The sequence below is a fragment of the Lagenorhynchus albirostris genome, chromosome 10 (genome assembly GCF_949774975.1).
Source record: "Lagenorhynchus albirostris chromosome 10, mLagAlb1.1, whole genome shotgun sequence".
NCBI classification, from domain to species: domain Eukaryota; kingdom Metazoa; phylum Chordata; class Mammalia; order Artiodactyla; family Delphinidae; genus Lagenorhynchus; species Lagenorhynchus albirostris.
In genome coordinates, this window is record NC_083104.1 from 89,454,813 (window position 1) to 89,475,206 (window position 20,394).

General features: G+C 37.4%; 1 pseudogene; it reads left to right on the forward strand.

Annotated features, from left to right (window-relative positions):
* Positions 1-803: 803 nt before the first annotated feature.
* On the forward strand, positions 804-1,508 carry LOC132528225 (translationally-controlled tumor protein-like; annotated as a pseudogene).
* Positions 1,509-20,394: the final 18,886 nt, after the last annotated feature.

Consider the following 20,394-nt stretch of genomic DNA (forward strand, 5'->3'; position numbering starts at 1 on the left):
ATCTGAAACATTATAAATCAATTAGACTTCAAATAAAAAAAGAATTTAAATTTATTTATTTAATTTATTGTATTTTATTTTATTCATTTTATTTTGGGCTGCTTTGGGTCTTCGTTGCTGCACGCGGGCTTTCTCTAGTTGTGGCGAGCGGGGGCTATTCTTCGTTGCAATGTATGGGCTTCTCATTGTAGTGGCTTCTCTTGTTGTGGAGCACAGGCTCGCGGGCTTTAGAGCACAGGCTCAGTAGTTGTGGCGCACGGGCTTAGTTGCTCTGCGGCATGTGGGATCTTCCAGGACCAGGGCTCGAACCCGTGTCCCCTGCATTGGCAGGCGGATTCTTAACCACTGCACCACCAGGGAGGCCCCCAAAGAATTTAAATTTAAATAGCCACATATCTTTAGTGGCTACAGTATTGGACAGGGAAGTTCTATAGAATACTTTCATGGAAGGTATCTATCCTATAGGATGAGAATGTTCTGATTAAAGTGCATATTTGCTTCTTTGTGATTAAAGTGCATGTTTGCTTCTCTGTGATAAGCCTTTATTTTTTTAAATGGATGCTATAAAAAATAATTATAAAACCTCGAATTGTTGCATGCTTTGGAAGTGTGTAGAAATGGGTGATGTAATTTTTTTAAATTATGAAATATAAAAAATGTGGGCTGGTCCCTAATAAGTTATTTATGTGAACTCCTAAAAAAAAAATAGAGACGTGATATTTCTGTAAGTATTCTTTTCATTATAAAATTATATGCAGCTTTTTTCCTGCCCGGTCCCTCCTCCCCCAGAGCGCCGCTCCGGCTGCATCTCCCTAGCTCTGAGCTCCAGGCTCCTACTAAGCTAGTGACACCCTCCGCTCGCCATCATAATCATCTACCGGGACCTCATCAGCCATGATGAGATGTTCTCCAACATCTACAAGATCGACGACGGGCTGTGTCTGGAGGTGGAGGGGAAGATGGTCCGTAGAACAGAGGGTAACATTGATGACTCGCTCATCGGTGGAAATGCCTCCGCTGAAGGCCCCAAGGGCTAAGGTACCGAAAGCACAGTAATCAGTGGGGTGGATATTGTCATGAACCATCACTTGCAGGAAACCAGCTTCACCAAAGAAGCCAACAAGAAGTACATCAAAGATTACATGAAGTCAATCAAAGGGAAGCTTGAAGAACAGAGACCAGAAAGAGGAAAACCTTTTATGACAGGGGCTGCAGAACAAATCAAGCACATCCTTGCTAATTTCAAAAACTGTCAGTTCTTTATTGGTGAAAACATGAATCCGGATGGCATGGCTGCTCTGCTGGACTGCTGTGAGGATAGTGTGACGCCATATATGACTTCCTTTAAGGATGGTCTAGAAATGGAAAAAGGTTAACAAATTTGGCTGTTGGGATCACTTGCTCGTCATAACTGGCTGGCTGCTGCTTTTCATCTACACAACACCAGGACTTAGACACATGGGATTGATGTCATCCTGACCCCTTCGTTTTGATGTTGATTTATTTGGAGCAGAGGCATTGTTTTTGAGGAAAAAAAACCAAAAACATGTTATGTAGATTGTCTAAAAATAAAATGCATTTAAACTCAAAAATAAAAAGTATAGGCAGAGTCTCTATGGAACTGTGAAATCCTAGTATTTGTTATCAGAAACTCTGTCTTCTGTTGTTTTGATCTTATGTCATCTTGTACGTGGTAAGCATTCAACTTTTTTTTTTTAATTTTGGAATGAATAAGGTTTATTAGGTTCTATCACCCACAGGAGGTACATCCCAAATCTGCTAATGAGCAGAGCTGAGCAGAAAAGGAAAGAAGAGTTATTTAACAACTCATCATTTTCTTGCTGCAAGATTGCCCTTGGCTAATCAGCTCACTGCAGGAATTCAATAAATAATAAATAAATAAATGAATAAATGCACAAACTTTGACCAGCAGTATTTGTTTCACATATATACAATTCTTTCTTTAAAAGTAACATCAAGTTGTAACCAGTTAATTTGTACTTTGTTATTAGGTTGTCTCTGTGCTGTGCTTGTGAGTAAAGGTATCCCAAGTGATTCTACATTTTAATTTAAAATGAACTAGGTCTATGTGTTGCCTTTGCATTGGGTTCTTAGTTTTCAATAGGTGCTGCTGAAAACAAGTCAATGCCAGATGATGAAATAGAATGTAGTTTTTTACATCAAGAAGAATGGCTCTGCAGTTAATTTTCCTGAGAGGTTAACTTTCAATTAAAAAATAGTTAGCATGAGTCTTAGACTGCACATCTTGTGTTCTGGACAGTCTTGGAACCCTCCAGTACCAAGGCAGGAATTCAGTTTTCTATCTAACAGCAAAGGGATTATAAAAAGTTCTCAGAGTAGGTGCTGGATATTCTCATAAACCTACAGCTCCCTATCGATTGAGACTGTCGAGGCTTGCAAGTCAATTCAGAATGATTGACTCTTGTTCTAGATTATTGAGCAATGTATTGATTCTTGGCATCCTCTAATAAGAAACATCAGGAACTCATTTGTTTATATCATCTTTACAGCCAGACCTAAAATCCCAGACATTTGGCATCCAGTTAAAAAATATTCCTATATGGTTTGCATATGATGTCACCAAGACAGTGTGGTGACAGAAATCTAAAATAATATGTGTCTTTCAAAAAAGTTATATTTAAGGAAAATAATTCATGTTGACTATAGATGAGTAGCTTGAATTTCTTAGGAAGTTCTTCTACCTGCCAAATTGTCCACCTGGTATCAGATACAAAACAATATGAAATGTCAAATGGTAAAATAGGTGCTTTTTTAAAATCAGTTTGTTGATGTGGGTTAGGGAGATCCTACACTATGGAAACTTTCCAAGGAACTTGCATAATATAATTGGGCACTTCTAATGACAGATGGCTCAGAGCCTTAGTATTTTAAATTGTTTTTACTGCCTGATAAATGTGTCGTAGATAATGAGGGTGATTTCAGTATTGTGTAGCAGCAATGTAATTTAGGGTACAGATTCACAATGGGACAAAAATCCTAACACAGGTGTGTGGTCAGTTCAAATAAAACATCATGGACCTTAATATGGTCACGGAGCTTCTTGTCTCTAATTTAAAGTCAAGGATGCCTTAACTTTTGCTTTCCTCCATGTTTGAAATGAGACTGTAAGTGGTTGGTGTCCCTGTGCTATCTGGCACCTAACAGAAAGCATAGATCCATTACCATATGGGGAAATGCCAGTAGAACAAAGCAGTGGTTTCATTTCATCATAACTTGCTGACATGTATAGAAGTAAAGATATGGCTGACCTTATGGAAAGTGTCTTCATATTTGGTGAGTTCAGTATTGGGGAATGTCTACTCCACATCATGGGGAAAAGAGTTACTCTTGTGTGTGCAGAATAAGGTCTAAAGATACAAAGTAAGCATCTTTATATTTGTTATTTCGGTTTGTGATTGTATTCGTTTTCTATTGCTATAAAAATGGCCACAAATTCAGTGATTTACACAACACCCATTTTCTGTTTGTTTTCTCATGGTTTCTGTGGGCCAGAAGTTTAAATAGTTTTGCTCATCTAGTTTCTGTACTTGAGATTTTACACGACTGAAATCAAGGGGTGGCAGAGCTGCGTTCCTTTCTTGAGGCTCTGGGGAAGACTCTGTGTCCGAGCTCACTCAGGTCGTTGGCAGAATTCAGTTCCTTGTGGTCGTAGGACTGCCTTCGCATTTGAGGGCTCCTTTGCTCTGTCAGCCAGGGGCTTAGTTCCTAGAAACCTCTTTGCCACCCTTGCATGTGGCTGCCCTACATCTCAGAACCAGCAGTGGGGTGTCAAATCCTTCTCATACATGGAATCTCTGACCTTCCTTTCTACAGGGTCTCTGGCTCTACCCAGGGAACATTCTTGGCTTTTAGGGCTCATGTGATTAGGTGGGACGCACCTAGATAATTGAGGATAATCTCTCCATCTGGTACGGTTCTTAACCTTAATTACATCTGCAAGTCTTTTTTTTTTTTTTCATATTGGGTAATGTATACAGCAATCCAGGGATTAGGGTGTGGTTACATTGGAGGGGGCATTATCCTGCTTACCATAGTGATTATCAGTATTAATGACTTATTTTTCTTTTTACTGTACGCGGGCCTCTCACTTTTGTGGCCTCTCCCGTTGCGGAGCACAGGCTCCAGACGCGCAGGCTCAGCAGCCATGGCTCACGGGCCCAGCCGCTCCGCGGCATGTGGGATCTTCCCAGACCGGGGCACAAACCCGTGTCCCCTGCATCGGCAGGCGGGCTCTCAACCACTGCGCCACCAGGGAAGCCCCAATGACTTACTATTAATTGTAGTTTAAGAAACAATTACCTATTTTTACCTCTCTCTCTGTATTTCATCTAGATACCTGGAATACCAAAAAGAAGAACTTTTCCATATGTTTCTGCAAGTTTATTCTTTTACAGTTTTCTCATCAAGCACACCTTAGGCATTTGTTATTATATCTGGAAACTTGAAAAGCATAGTCTCTGTGAAATATGAACAATTTCAAGACAAAGGAAATTATAAATTTAATGTGATTATGAATGCCATTGGGTGCCTTCAGACAATTCTTTTATTACCTCCATTGTTATGGTTTTTAATTTTTAAAAAAACCAGAGCAAAATTAGTAAAGTCTGTCATATTTGCAAGAACAACCAGGTGTTTTCTACAGGTGTGGGATACAGGGGCTGTTTAAGTTCTGATTCATAGTTCATTTTAGTGTCCACAAAATCTTACCGCTAGAAATTAGAACAGTGCCAGGTTAAGTGTATTTAAGTAGATAAAATCTTATTTGATATGATACCAGTAACACTGGGATATTAGAACAATAGCCAGTGGTTTTTTTTTTTTCATTTTATTCTGTGCTAATAGTTCTGTTCACAGGTTTTCTACTTCTCTTCAGTACTTTATGTTTTTCTAGAAAATTGTCCATTTCATCCAGGTTTTCAAGTTTATTGGCAATTTTGGAATTTCTGTTATAATTTAAAAATTAAAAATATCTTTATTTGTAGTTACATTTATTACTTATGTTTTATTTTGAACTTGTTATTTCATTTTTTTCTTTAATATACTCATAAAAGTATTAGTGTTTTAAATGAGGCAAAGGTTTGTTTTGTTTAATCAATTCTAATTTTTTTGTGTGCTTATTATCATTTGGGGGTTTTACCTTTATATCTTCCCATTTGGGATTATTTTGTTATTCCTTTTCTAGCATATTCTGTAGAAAAATTTACTTAATCTCTCTTGTTTTTAAGAAATAATTTAAAGTTTATAAATTCTCCTCTGAGAACCACATTGCCCTTATCTCACTGGCCCTGAAATACAGGATTTTTTTCTTATTATTAAATATTTTGCAATTTCCATTTTGTTTTCCTGCTTAACTCATTAATTATGTACATGTGGGAAGAAACAAACAAACAAAAAACCCCACCAGATATACCGAGTTGGGAAGAAAGGGTGACTTCTAGTTTCACTATATGTGAATATGGCCATTTTGGTACTCACAGTGTAGAATTTGCTGAGACTTCCTTTATGTCAAAACAGTCTTTGCAAATGGTCTTTGTGTGTTTGAAAAGAATGTACATTCCCTGGTTTTGGATGCAAAGTTCTATATAAATCTGTTACATCAGACTTGTTCAGTATACTGTTGAAATCTTCCACATCCTTGCCTTTTTTTGTGTACTTGATCTGTCAGTATATGAGAGACATGTACTATGATTGTAGGTTTGTCTGTTTCTCTTTATGTTTCTATCAGATTTTGCTTTGTACATATTTTAAGCTTTATTCAGGTTCATTCAAGTTCAATACTTTACAGCTCATTAATAGATTTTTTCCATTTATTGATATATGAAATGTCTTTCTGTGTTTCCTGGATTCTATTTTGACAGATTTAATATCATTATATCTTCTTATATCCTATTTCTTTTTTGCTAGTATTTGACTGGTTTGTACTTTTTTCATTTCCTTATTTTCAACCTCTCTAATTCCTCTTGTTTCAGCTGTATGTATTTGGTAAACAGCCTATATTTGCATGTTGTTTTATTCATTCTGAGATTTTCTGTCTTTTGATAAGTTATTCATATTTACTATGGTTATTAAGATCTTTAGGCTTATGTCTAGTTTCTTTTTCCATGTGTTTTCTGTTTACCTTGCTTTCTCATTGTTTCATTTATTTTTCTCCTCTTGCCTTCTGTTGAATTGCTCAAGAATTCTTTGCTCTGTTTTTTCCTCTATTGGTTTAAAGCTATACTTTTAATTTCTACCCTTCTGTTATTACTTCACATTTTTATCACACATAAATAAGCTTATTAGAGTTTCCTAATAAAGTCTCATGTTATTCAGTTAATTTCTCATTCCCTCAAAGAAGGTAGATATGTTAGAATATTTTTTATTCTGGGGTTCTACTCAGTAACCCTCCTGCCCCCAACCCAACTAACCCATGCTATCTTTTGGGATTTTAATTTCAATTATCAAAGTTTATTATACTATTTATTCAGCTATTACTTATAGATTTTACTGCTTATAAGTTGCTTCTTATTGCATTTTTATCTAAATTCTTCTTTGTGTTTTACTTTTTTTCTTGTTAGAATGTATCCTTATATTCTTTATAAACTTACAAAGTTTACTTCTATGTGGGAGAGTCTATAGGTAGTAAAATTTGAGTGCTTAAACATATGAAAATATCTTTCTTAAATGTTTACTCTTGAATAGTATACTTTTACTTTTGAAATTTTATTGTGTATTGAATTCCAGGTTCAAAGTTATTTTCTCTCAGGATTTAGAAATGTTTTTCCCTGCTTTCTTACATTCAGTGGTACTGATAAGGAATCTGATGTCATTCTGAAGTATTATTTTTGAAGTTGATCTTTCTTTCCTCTTTGAGAGAGGTCCCAATTTTTCTCTTTATCATTATGTTTGTGCTTATGGTATTTGCAGTGAGGTTTTATACTTATTCTCCTTCTTGTCACTTAGCGAGTAGTGTCAACCTAAAGACTTGTGTATTTTTTTCCCAGTTCTGGGAAATAATTGGCCATTGTCTTTTCTACTATTGCCCCTCTTTCATTCTTTCTGTTATTTGCTTCTAGAAATATTTTTAGAGGGATATCAAATTTGGGGTATTTATTCCAAATGTTTTAAATTTTCTTATGGCTTTTCATCTTTTTGTGCTACATTTGAAATAATTCTTCAGTTCAGTCATTCTAGTGACTGATTTACGCTTCAGCTATTAAGACCACGTACTGAGGTTTTATTTTAAGGATTTGGGTACACAAAATTGGGTTAGTTTGAATCCTTGGTTCATGGCACATTAACATTATTGCTCTAGCCAGTATCATTTTTAATTTAATTTATTTATCATTTATTTAGTTTTAAATACAATAGACATCCATGAATATGCCACCGAAGTCAATAACTGCAACATATCCAATAACTTCATGTGTCTATATGCCCCTCTCTTATCTGTGTCTGTTTCTTCAACCCAACTGTCCTCAATTTTGTGTTTAGTTTTCAGTTGCTTTTTAAAAAGTTTTATCATACACAGAGATATATCCATTTTTCCACTAATCAAAGAACCATTTCTAAAAATGTCCATCATTACCCTCAATGATTTGAGATGCCATCTTTATCATATACTAAATTTCCATATATATTTGGGTTTATTTCTGGACTTTCTATATTATATTCCACTGATTTATTTGCCTATTTATGTGCCAACCCCATACTGTTTTAGTTATAGAGTCTTTATAGTATGTTTTATTATCTGGTAGTGCTAATCCTTTCTCATAGTTTTTCTTTTTCATTGTTTCCCTGGCTATTCTTGCATTTCTCTTCCATGTGAGCTTTAGTATCAACTTGTCTAACTCCTTATAATCTGTCTTTGTTATCTTTATCGAGACTGTGTTGAATTTATAAATTAATTTAGGGAGAACTGATATCTTCACAATGTTGAGTCATCATATCCAAGCAAAGGGAGTGTCTATTCATTTTTTTAAACCAACTTTTGTTTCTTTCAGGAATGATTTAAATTTGTCATCATATAGATTTTGCACATTTCTTGTTAAATTTAATCCTAAATACTTAATCTCCTCTGTTGCAGTTCTCTCTACTATATGTCCTCTAACTATTTATTGTTTGTGTACATGAAGGCTACTGATTTGATATTCTTACATTTTATTGAATTCTTTTACAGTTTATGTTAGTTTTATCATTGATTCTCTGAGAGTTTACAGGTATAATATCTGCAAATAGAGATAGTTCTTCTTCCTAATCTTACGCCACTAATTGCTTTCTCTTGGCTAATCATGTTGGTTAATACTAGTCTCGTACAATGTTGACGAGTACTGGAGATAGAATCGTTGCCTTGCTCCTAATCTAGTTGTTTTCCTATTAAATAAGATTCTGGCTTCCAGACTTATGTATTTCTATGTCTATCTGTATTTCTATCTTTATCTCTATCTATAAATTGATAGAGATGTTATTACATTATGAAAGTACCTCTCAGTTCCTATTTTCTTGAGTATTTTAATAATGAATGGTTAATGGTTGTTAAATTTGGTCAAATGTTTTGTCAGCATCTATGGAGATAAGCATATTTTCCTCCTTATATTTATTGATAAGATAAATGATATTAACCTATTTTAAAATATTGAATCAACTTATATTCCAAAAACAGAAACTTAGCATGCATATTATTTGCTTAAAGTGATGTTGGAGTCTACATGTTAATATTTTATTTTAGTATATTTGTACTGATATTCATTAGTGATATTGGTCTTTGGTTTTCTTCTTTGCACAGTCTTTATCTGGTCTATCAGTTTGTATCATATTTACTTAAAAAAAGAACTTGAAATTTTTCCTTCCTTTGCGGTACTCTTGAATAATTCCTACAGCGTTGGGATTATCTGGCGTTTGAAGATTTTTTGGAGTACCACTGTGTCTAGGTCTGGTGCTTCTCAGTACAGTAGTTACTTCTAATTTTCTCTATTTCTTCTATGGAAAGTATCTGTATGAGGTTGTATTTGTTTGTTTTCCCTTGGTCTGCCTTTGTTCATCTCAAAGCCTTGAAGCTGGAGGCAGTGGAGAAGGTTAGTGGAGAGGTAGTATGAGAGATTGAACACTGGGATTTGGTGAGTTTTCTTTTTATACCTTCAGTTATTTTGCAATTTCAGCATTCTCTGCCTTCAAGTAATAGTGTGATGGTTAATTTAATATGTCAAATTGACTGGACCACAGGGTACCCAGATATTTGGTAAACACTCTTCTGAGAATTCCTGTGGACATATTTTTGCATGAGATTAACATGTAAATGCATAGACTGAGTAAAGCAGATTGTTTTCTCTAATGTGGGTGGGCCTTATGCAATCAGTTGAAGGTCTGAATATAACAAAGCTGACCCTCCCCTGAATAACAGAAAATTCTTTTCTGCCTGATCACATTCCAACTAGGATATCAGCTTTTTCTCACCCCTGCCTGAAAGGCAATCCAGTGACAAAGAATTCAGCTGAACTGTGTTCTAGTGTTCCATGGAAAGTAGAATTTATGAGTGATGAAATTAGATATTTAGCAGAGATTTCTAAGCAAAATGTTGAAGGTGGGGACTGGATCCCTCTGACTGCTTATAGTAAAAAGTGAGAGGAGTGAGATAAATTGATAGGCAAAAAGGAACCATAATTTGAAGATCTGGAAGATTCTTAGCTTATCCATATTGCAAAACATGAGAAAGCTTGTTCTGAAGACTAAGGGTATGGCTGAACAATCATTTGATAAGGGGATTAAGATGGGTGTCAACCATGAGCTTAAGCAGCCATCTCAGAAGAAGCCAGGAATAGAGACGAGATTATATCAGCAGAAACACTGCCAACTTGTTACTAAAAGGGACAGAAAAAAATAGGACATAATAAAAGATGGCTGTCAGACTTCTTATATTGTGTAGGAGCATACAGTAAAGCTATCCTACTGCAAACGTGCTTCATCCTTCAAGAAAAAGGAAGAATGACCCCAAAGGTGATTCAGAGATCAACAGAGCTGACACTGCCACCACAGACCCAGGGGGCAGGGCTAGTTCCTCCTCTGTTCCAAAGGTGGGCTCTTCATTTTCAGGGGCTAGGATGCCACTGCCCTGTACCTCAGGGGAGGGGCTGCCCTCACAGAGCCTTGGGGTGGGGGTGATATTGTTACTCCAGTGAATCTTACCCCAGCCTTAAGATCTGATGAAAATCTGCCTTGCTGGGTTTTGTTTCTTCTTCCCAATTTCTCCCCTTTGGAATAAGAATGTTCCACCATTGTATTTTGGAAACATATAACTTGTCTGGCTTCACAGGTTCACAGCTGGAGAGGAATTTTATCTTGGGATGAGTCATACCTTGAGTCTCACCCATATCTGATTTATGTAATATTTAGATGATACTTTGAACTTTAGACTTCAGAATTGATGCTAAAATGAATGAAAATGTTTGGGGCTGTTAGATGGAATGAATGTATTTTGCATGTGAGAAGGGCATGAATTTTGGGGGACTGGGGTACAATATTATGGACTGAATATAGATGTCCTTCCAAATTCATGTATGAAGCCCTAACCCCCAGGGTGGCTGTAATTGAAGTAGGGAAGTACTTAAGGTTAAATAAGGTAATACTGGATACTAATGGGATTAGTATCCTTAGAAGAAGTGATGCCAGAGTGCGCTCTCTCTCGCTCTCGCTCTCGCTCTCGCTCTCCCTCTCCCTCTCCCTCTCCCTCTCCCTCTCCCTCTCCCTCTCCCTCTCCCCCTCCCTCTCCATGTGTGCTCAGAGGAAAGCACATGTGAGGACAAAGCAGCTGTCTGCAAACCAGGAAGAGAGCTCTCACCCAAAAATGAACCCCACCAAACCTTGTTCTGGGACTTCCAGCCTCTAAAATTGTGAGAAATAATTTCTGTTGTTTAAACCATCCAGTCAGCAGTATTTTATTATGGCAGCCTTGGCAGACTGATATAAATAGCAAGAACACAGTTTTGTGTAAAATTTTCCTATAACTAGTTTCCATAACTGTGGTTGTTTCATTATATTTTGGCCGGGGGGTTGGGATTTGGGGAGGATGATTGTCTTTAGCTATGGAAAAACTGACATTTATTAAATCCAATATGACTGATATATTTTTTTAAATTCTGAATATAGCCCATTTGGTTATTCTGATTCTTAAAATATTTGGACTTTTTCAGTTACTTTCTACTTGTATCATTTTTCTTTCATCTTACCATTTTTGGATTTAACATATTTGGTCTTTCTTTCTTCCTCAATTTTTTTCTCTTCTTCAAATTTATACACTCTACTTTTAATCTCTTTTTGATTAACACTGAAATTTTATCATGCATATTTAACATAACAAAATCTAAATATCTTAATCTTTATCCTAAACAAGCTATGATCTTGTCTTTTCTCTCTGGGTGTTCAAGATATTTTCTTTATCCCGAAATCTTCCAGTTTTACTAAGATATGCCTTAGGGAATTTCTTTTGATATATCCCATTTGGGACAAGTTGTCCTCACTACATCTATGGATCTATGATTTTTATCTTTTCTGAGAGATAAAATATTGCCTTTCCTCCATTCCCTTCACGCTGTCTGTGGGGCTGCAAGTAGACTTATATTGGTCTTTATCATTTTATGTTCTAATGTCTCTTAACTTCTTTTTTGTATTTTCTCTTCTCCTTATTCCTTTTTGCTGTATTCCAGATGAAATCTTTGGATATACCTCTCAGTTAACCAGTTCTCTCTTTATTGCATAAAACTGATCTTTAAGTCATCCACAGAATTTTTGATTTCTACAAATACATTTTTTCATTTCTAGGAGCCTTTTTTTCTAGTATTTTTTCTATTGCCAATAATTTCTTGCTGAGTACTCAGCTTTATATAAAATATTTACTTTTTAAATCATTTCATGAAGCCATGAAATACATCCAACCAGTTAAACATCTGCAGTTTTTGTGAGTCTAAATCTGTTATTTCTTGTTTATGCTTACAGATGCTAATAGCAGTGATTTTGGTAATTTTCTTTGTGAGTTGATTACTTGATCTTAATTGGGGTGAGTCCTTCAGGACTAACATATTTATTAAATCCAATGTGACTTCTTTTTCCTTAAACCTTTGAGTTTAGTACATTTGGTTATCTTGACTGTTGTTATTATGATCTATTTTTATTAGTTTCTACTTGCCCCATTTCTCTTTTCTCTTACCATCTTTGGATGGAATATATTTGATCTTTTTTTCATCCTCATTTTTTTCTCTCATTCAAAATTATACATTCTACCTTTAATCACTCTTATTGGGTAGCACTGGGCCTTTCCATGTATATTAAACATAACAAAATCAAAAGCTAAACAATACCTTCATCTACATCCTAAACAATACAGGGACTTTAGCACACTTTACCTCTGATTGCCTTACCTCAGACTTACATACCACAGAGTTCCATCATATTAGTTCCTCTCTGGTTTACCAGTGCCAAGTCTCTTCTGCTCTAGCGCATTTCTTCAACTCTGTGGCCTCTGCTCCTGGCTACTCTGGCCTAAATTTCTATATGTTCCTACCCTGATTCCTCAGATGTTAGCCTCAGAAACCCCAGCCCCTGTATGCCAGGCTACGCTCATGTTTATTTCTCTGTGGGCTCTCTTGGAAAATGCTCCTAGCTTGTGTAAGACCAACGATACCTCCAAGTGTAAGTTTTTTCCAGGGCCTAGTTATAGTAAGAAGGTGAATTCCCCGGAGCAATGACCGTTTGTGATACATTGATTATGAACCTTTAATTTTTTATTTCAATCATGATTTCTCTCACATCTAAGATATCTAATTGGTTTTTCTAAATAAGAACCTGTTCTTGTTTCATGACCACTACTCTTGTTTAGTAATCTACTGTTCATTTTTCACAAGTGCAGTTACCTAATTTATTCTTTTACTTAAAAATTAATTGTTCAGTTTTTGCTGTATATGTATAAGAAATTCTTCTAGGTGCTGGAGAATATAGTGGTAAATAAAACAAGTTCTCTGCCTTCATGAAGCCAGTACTGTAGTGACAGAAAATAATGGCTAGCATTCATAGAGTGCTTCATATGTGTCAGGCATTAGTCAATGGCATATTTTCCATATTCTGTAAAAAACAAATAACTACTATCTTCCTGGGTACTAAATATACATATTAAAATATTTTCAGATTTCTTTATTATTTCTATCCTTCAAAGTTTAAACTCTTCCATAAGTGTATCCTGTTTTCCCTCCTTCACACGTTAGATTTCCAGATGCTTGGTGTCTTGCTGCTGTGTTTTCATTTTCCAGGAATGACTTCTTCTTGCCCATCATGGATTCTAAATGACTGCCTTAGGAGACCACCTTGTAGCAGCATTAACCCAAATCTTGAGAACTTAAAGTTCAAATTTTACATGACCCTTGGAGTATAAACAACTAGATAGTATGTTTGACAAAATCTTTCCTGCAAATGAGTACATACACACAAACACACACACACGTACACATATATATCTAGATATATGCATTTATAGCAATATAGTCTTTTGAAAGCATTGGCCTCTTTTTACCACTGTAGCTTCCTGTTTGTTTCCCATTTTGAGATACGTCTTTCTAATCTACGGAGATAGTCTTCTTTGGTTTCCAAGCATAAATATGTGTTTAATCATTTTTCTTTAGCTCTTTTCTATCATTTCTATGAGTTTTATGAAAAAGAAGATTTCATTCTGTGCTTAATCCACCCTCTTAAATAAAAAGTCCAATTTAGGGCTTTCCTGGTGGCGCAGTGGTTGAGAGCCCGCCTGCTAATGCAGGGGATGTGGGTTCATGCCCCGGTCCGGGAGGATCCCGCATGCCGCGGAGCGGCTGGGCCCGTGAGCCGTGGCCGCTGGGCCTGCGCGTCCGGAGCCTGTGCTCCGCAATGGGAGAGGCCACGGCGGTGAGAGGCCCGTGTACCGCAGAAAACAAAAACAAAACAAAACAAAAAGTCCAATTTAGATTTCATATGTCAATTTAGAACCCCTGTTAAAAAGTTTACCTCTGTGTTGTCAATAGTTGGTCTTTTTTCATTGGTTTTGTTTTGTTTTATTAGACGTGTCTTCCACCTTTTGTCATGCAGTAACATTGTCTCAGTTGCTAAAGCCTTTCCTTGGGTTGTTGTAAATAATAAGGTGCAGTTCAGTAAGTAAAGCTATTGAAAGTCTTCATGATTAATTTTACATTCAGAGAGGAATTATAGCTGAAAATATTTCAAGATTGCTGTGCCCGAAGTGAGGTGTCACAGCTTTGCAGTATAAACATCATTGTCTTTGCTTGAGTTTTGACTCTGCTTGTGTTATTTAAACCCTTGAACATTGATACTGGCGCCATTGTAAAATGGACGTTATATTATCCCATGTATTCCTCACTTTTAGTCTTCGATGAATGAGAAGTGGTAAAATAATTTCATTACAGCTACCATTTGAGTTTTATTAAATGCCAGAAGTATGGAGCTTGTCTATTCAGGGCCTCTACACCAACTGTTTCATGATAGAATGCTATCCGCTCAGCAATGGGATATCTCTGAAGTAGGATGAATACCATCAAATTCTTCAATGGATCCTAAACACGTTTTCACTTCCCTCACCTAGATAACGAAAAATATACAGATCCCTGTAGAGAGCACCATTTGTTATTTTCTGTTCCTTCTTTACCTGAAGATGCCTTTCTGTGAATTTATACTCTGAATAGCAACCTCCATTTCACTAAGTAGCCACCTCATAGTTGCACAGTATTCCAACTGTGCAAGCAACAGCTGTGAACGAGAGAAATGCATATCATCATAGAGCTTATGGAGCTCAATATGTTAGTTCTGTTTATTCAAAAGACCACCTGTGTTCCTGGGGAAATTGGAGACATTCCAAAGGAGAATGAAGACACAGCAGACAGTAATGAAACCTTCAGAGTTGTAAGCCAAAGCATCAGTGCTTTGGGTTACAAACAAGATGACAGTCCTGTGGGTAACTTGATTTCTAATATCTCTAGCAGAGCATTCTTGGTTAGAATGTTAATTAGCAAGTCAGTGGCTAGAATGCCCAGCTCCATTTTCTCACATATAGAAAGGATATGAAGTCATGACTGTCCTTGGGAGGGAAAAATTACATTGATAGGTGAGGGGAAATGGTCCTACTTGTTCCTTTGTTTTATTTTTCCATGTTTGCTTTAACATTTGTGAAGGTTATTTTATTGACCATTAATATCAGAAATATTCTATTTTTTCTTAAATAGATAATAACTCTGTCTCATCCACGTTGTTGAGCAAAACTGACTTACTCTACTTCTCAAGAATTTTGCTGTCACCATGACATATGGGGAGAGAAAGGTCAAAGAATGAATGAATGAATGAATGATGCATTGTGATAGCTGGTGTTCTTATAATACAGGCTGCCAAAGAAGGGAAAGTGCAGAATTTGCTTGCCAGGATATCTAAATTGAGCATAGCCTCAGGATAGGATAAAGTGCAAGCATTTCCTTCTTTTTCTTTCCTGGTGTGTCCACGATGAGACTGAATTGGAGATCACACTGCCATAGTAACGTAGGGGTGCTCTAGGTGAATAGTGCTGTTGTTGCTGGATTTCTCTCCATCTTCCCTCTAGCCCATTAAAGGCTCTATGGCAAGTTCGAGGCATCCCTTCAATACTCGGGTGTCTATCCTAGCCTTGGCATCGTGGTAACTTTTTCCAGGCTCTTTCTTTACATAGCTTCTAAGTACAGAACAGGCTCCCCAGAGTAGCTTGAGATTATTTTACATTAGAGAAAACAGCTACTTGGGACTGAGTTGATTTAGAAGTTGCTTCTTTTAAGTACTTCCAGAACATACCTTCATTCCAGTTTGCCTAGCTTTGTTATGAAAGCATAGATATGCTGTGGGGAAGCAAGACTTTCCAAATAATGTGACATGCTCTCTGCCCAAGTTCTTTGATTCCTTGTACCACAATGTGCTTCTATAGTATTTCTTGCAGAATCCATGGACCAGTTTTATTTTTAATTGAAGTATAGTTGATTTACAATGTTGTGTTAGTTTCAGGTGTACAACAGAGTGATTCAGACATATGTATATATATTCATTTTCAAATTCTTTTCCCTTATAGCTTATTACAAAATATTAAGTATAGTTCCTTGTGCTATACAGTAGGTCCTTGTTGTTTATTTTATATATAATAGTGTGTACATGTTAATCCCAAACTCCTAATTTATCCGTCCCCCACCCTTTTCCCCTTTGGTAACCATGAGTTTGTTTTCTATGTCTGTGGGTCTATTTCTCTTTCGTACATAAGTTCATTTGTACCATGTTTTTTAGATTCCACATATAAGCGATATCATATAATATTTGTCCATGGACCAGTTTTTAAAATGAGAGTTAGTAAAGGTGCAAGTTATGAAAAGAGGTATTAGATATAAATGTGTTTTCGCCTAGGATTCCAGGCTACTTCTTTGCCAAAAGCCAGCAGAAAGCCAAGAAGAAAAGAATATAGCCTCAGCAGGGTGTTATAGTGGAAGGCAGAGGGCAAACATACACAGGATTACAGTGTCATGTAGGAAAAAAGTGTGAAAAATGCATGGTGGCGAGAGAAGAAGCTCTCGGTTTTTGAAATGTGTTACACATATATGTGGTTTTTTTCTTCTGCTCATTTCCCTCTACACTTTCAATATGAAATTCTTGATGCTATGAGAGACACTGTCTGCCACACAATGAGTTTTTGTGTGGATTGCATTGTGCGCCGGGGCAGCTGAGCGTTCTAGTTCTGGCTGGTTAATTGGTACCGAAAAGGAAATGCCTAGACTTGCCTATGAAAAATTTCCCAACTGTTCCTTTTGCAGCTGTTCTACCTGAGAGCAGGTTTATAAGCCAGCCAAGATCTGTCTGGTGTGGGGTGGCAGCAGTGGTAAGGAGGTCCACCAGTGAAGACCCCTTCAGAAAAGCATTCCACATCAGTGTTTCAGGAAATAAAATTTCCTTTATTATTTTCTCCCTCTTCTGTTTCCATTAGTGTAACAGTGTGAGTTACTGAAAAATTAATTGGGGTCCTGTCCTTTTTATGGCCCTACAGTCTTCCACAAAAGGGATGAGAAGGTACATTTTTCTCCCCTTTAAGCAAAAGTAACATAAGCAGTGCTACTCAGAGTGGTCCAAGGACCAGCAGCATCACCCGGGAGCTTGTTAGAAATGGACATTCTTGGGCCCAACCTCGGGTCAACTGAAGCAGAATCTCTCAGGTGGAGACCAGCAATCTGTGTTGTTTTTTTTTTTTTCTCTGCGTTATGCGGGCCTCTCACTGCTGTGGCCTCTCCCGCTGCGGAGCACAGGCTCCAGACGCGCAGGCTCAGCGGCCATGGCACATGGGCCCAGCTGCTCCGCGGCATGTGGGATCCTCCCGGACCGGGGCACGAACCCGTGTCCCCTGCATCGGCAGGCGGACTGTCAACCACTGCACCACCAGGGAAGTCCCCTGTGTTTTGTTGGATCTTATATGTGTTCTGTTTTATTTATTTATTTAAAATTTTTATTTTATATTTCAGGTGTACAGCAAAGTGATTCAGTTATACATATACATGTATCTGTTCTTTTTCAGATTCTTTTCCCATTTAGGTTATTAAATTCTCCAGGGAGTTTTATGAACTCTAAAGTGTGAGAAGGAGTACAGGAGGGAGGAGATCACCTTTGTGTTTAGAGCCCATCCACGTGTATTTTGCTGGATTGTCCCAAAGAGATGAAGGTAGTTGGCAAATGACACCCATTTCTAAGGAATGCCCATTAGGTGGCAGAACCTCTGAGGAGAGGCCCTGGGGACACCTGAATACAGATCACCAGATGTGTGGCCTTGAGAGTGGCAGTGAAGATCCTGGCTGCTGACTTTAGCTTGAAAAGTATGGACACTGCCACCTGAGCCATCCAACCAACTATTTGTGTGCCAGGTGATCGTGGGCAACGAGCATCTCTTGGGGAGGCTACTGAAACTGGCAAGCCAGAGCTGCCCCCGTCCAGGGTTCTCAGACTGTGTCAGCCCGGAGTTCTCAGATAATCTCAGGAAAGTAAGGGCAGGTCCCCATAATATGCCTCAGATCGGATTTTCTTCCAATTATGGCTTGTAGGGAGCAAAACAATTCAGTTCCATTCCAAAAACAAATAAAATATACACTTGAGTGTATCATAAAAACCACTCATAAACGTAACAGTGGGAAGAACTAGTATTCAAGAAGGCATGTCAAAGATGAGAATGTCTTTTTCCCCCCGTTCATAATAAAAATGGAGTATTCTTATATCTGATATCCTCTGAGAACTGCTCTGTAGGAGGTTTTTAGCAAATTCTTTCTGGTTAACTAGCTGGCAAAAGGGAAAACATATATTCCCTTTATTTGTCTCTGTATGAAAATTGTTTTTAAAAGCACTTGTAGAGAATAAGAGGAAATGGAAATGCCATGACTGGTTGGTTTAAGGTTGACCTGCAGAAACGTTAAGGTTGCAGTAGAAAGAGGGCAGGACTGAGAGGCCTGGACTTGACTCCCAGCTATACGACCTTAGACTAGGTGACTTTATTTTTCTGTGGCTGGGTTTCACCATCATCTTCTAAGGATTCATTTCATCAGAGCTTGATATAGCTCACTCTTTCTCCTGATAGAAGTTTCTGCTTTGAGATCACCCGCTGAGAATGGCCTTCCTTGACCTCCATATTTAAAATGTGCCCCTCTCCCCTCCCAGTGACATTCTATCCCCTTGTTCTATTTAGTTTCTTCTTGGCATTTACCTGAAATTGTGTTATATGTTTATACACTTGCTTGCTTATAGCCTGTTTTCCCCAGAAAGTAAGCTCAGTGAGGACAGGAATGTTATGCATCTTGTTCATCCTTCTACCTCCTTGAGTAGAAGATTGCTGTAGGCAACAGTAGGCACTCATATATATTTATTGGATGAATGAATAAGTGATCTGTAATACGGTCACACAGTATAGACCTTCTGGCACTTTTGTGATAATTAGATAACCTAATCCAGGTGGACGCACATGCACATGCATGTCATCGTGGAGGTTACCTAGTAATGTGGTTGAGAACTTGGGCTTTGGGGTCAGAGAGATTGGGGTTTGATACCTGGTTCTGTGGTTGACCAGTAATAATAACCTGGGGCAGGTTATGCTACCTCTGTTGGCCTGTTTCTTGCCTATAAAATGGACTAATAATACCTGCAATATGGGCTTGATATGAAAATTAATAAAATAATGTAGGTTTAGCAAAGTGCACAGTATGAAATAGTAGAGTGAATGAATGAAGCTCATGAAAGTCCTTTGGAAAAGGCATAAATCTACAGCAATATAAAATGTGACTATTGATATAACTAATAATAATAAGCACCAAAGTGCCTCCTCTTGAGGTCCTAACACCTATTTCCTACAGGCAGAGAAACATACCCAGCAAAATTTGTAAGAATTGCCCACATCATGTGCTGTGAAACAATGAAGGGACACAACCTTTCCCAACTCCATTGTCCTGTGACAACATTTATTATACCCCATCTCACATGGAGGAAGAGAAACAAACCCAAACTCTGGAATGCATGTCAGGTGACCTCTATTCTGGTTCTAGGTCTGTCACTAATATGATTTGTAATTCTTGGCAAGTAGTAACCTCTGGATACCAGGTTTTTCATCTTCAGAATAATGATAGAGGGATAGATGATCACGATGGCTTTTTTCAGTTGTAAATATTCCATTAACTTTCTTTCTTTTAAAAATTTTTAAGTTTATTTGGCTGCGCTGGGTCTTAATTGTAGTACGTGGGATCTTCGCTGTGACATGCGGGATCTTTTAGTTGTGGCGTACAGGATCTAATTCCCTGACTAGGGATTGAACCCGGGCCTCCTGCATTGAGAGCACGGAGTCTTAACCACTGGACCACGAGGGAAGTCCCTCCATTAACTTACTTTCTTATAGCTTATTTATAAGGGCCTTTTATTTTGATTTCCTGAGCCCCCTTCTAACCACATCATGGACAGTCCAGGTGATCCTGAAACATCAGCCTAGCACCTCCTCTAAAAACTCTAGCACATCACAGATCTTCATTCCTGATGCCATAACTTTTATTAAGATGCCTTATTGAAATTGGAGGTTGTAAATATTTAAGATGCCATCATTCAGTTTCTAGTTTTATTAATATTGGGAGGACATTAAAATATTGATATTTGTTATGAGGAAAACGAGGGCGTATCACTTTTTCTTTTGGCTAAGTGAGGTTTAATTTTATTTTGTGAGAGAAATATTTCAAAAAAATAGTATTATTATAAAGAAATTGTGGGAAGTAGAAAGTCAGAGTGAGAGATGCTGCCCAAATGGGCTTAGAATCAACACTTTTGTTTGTT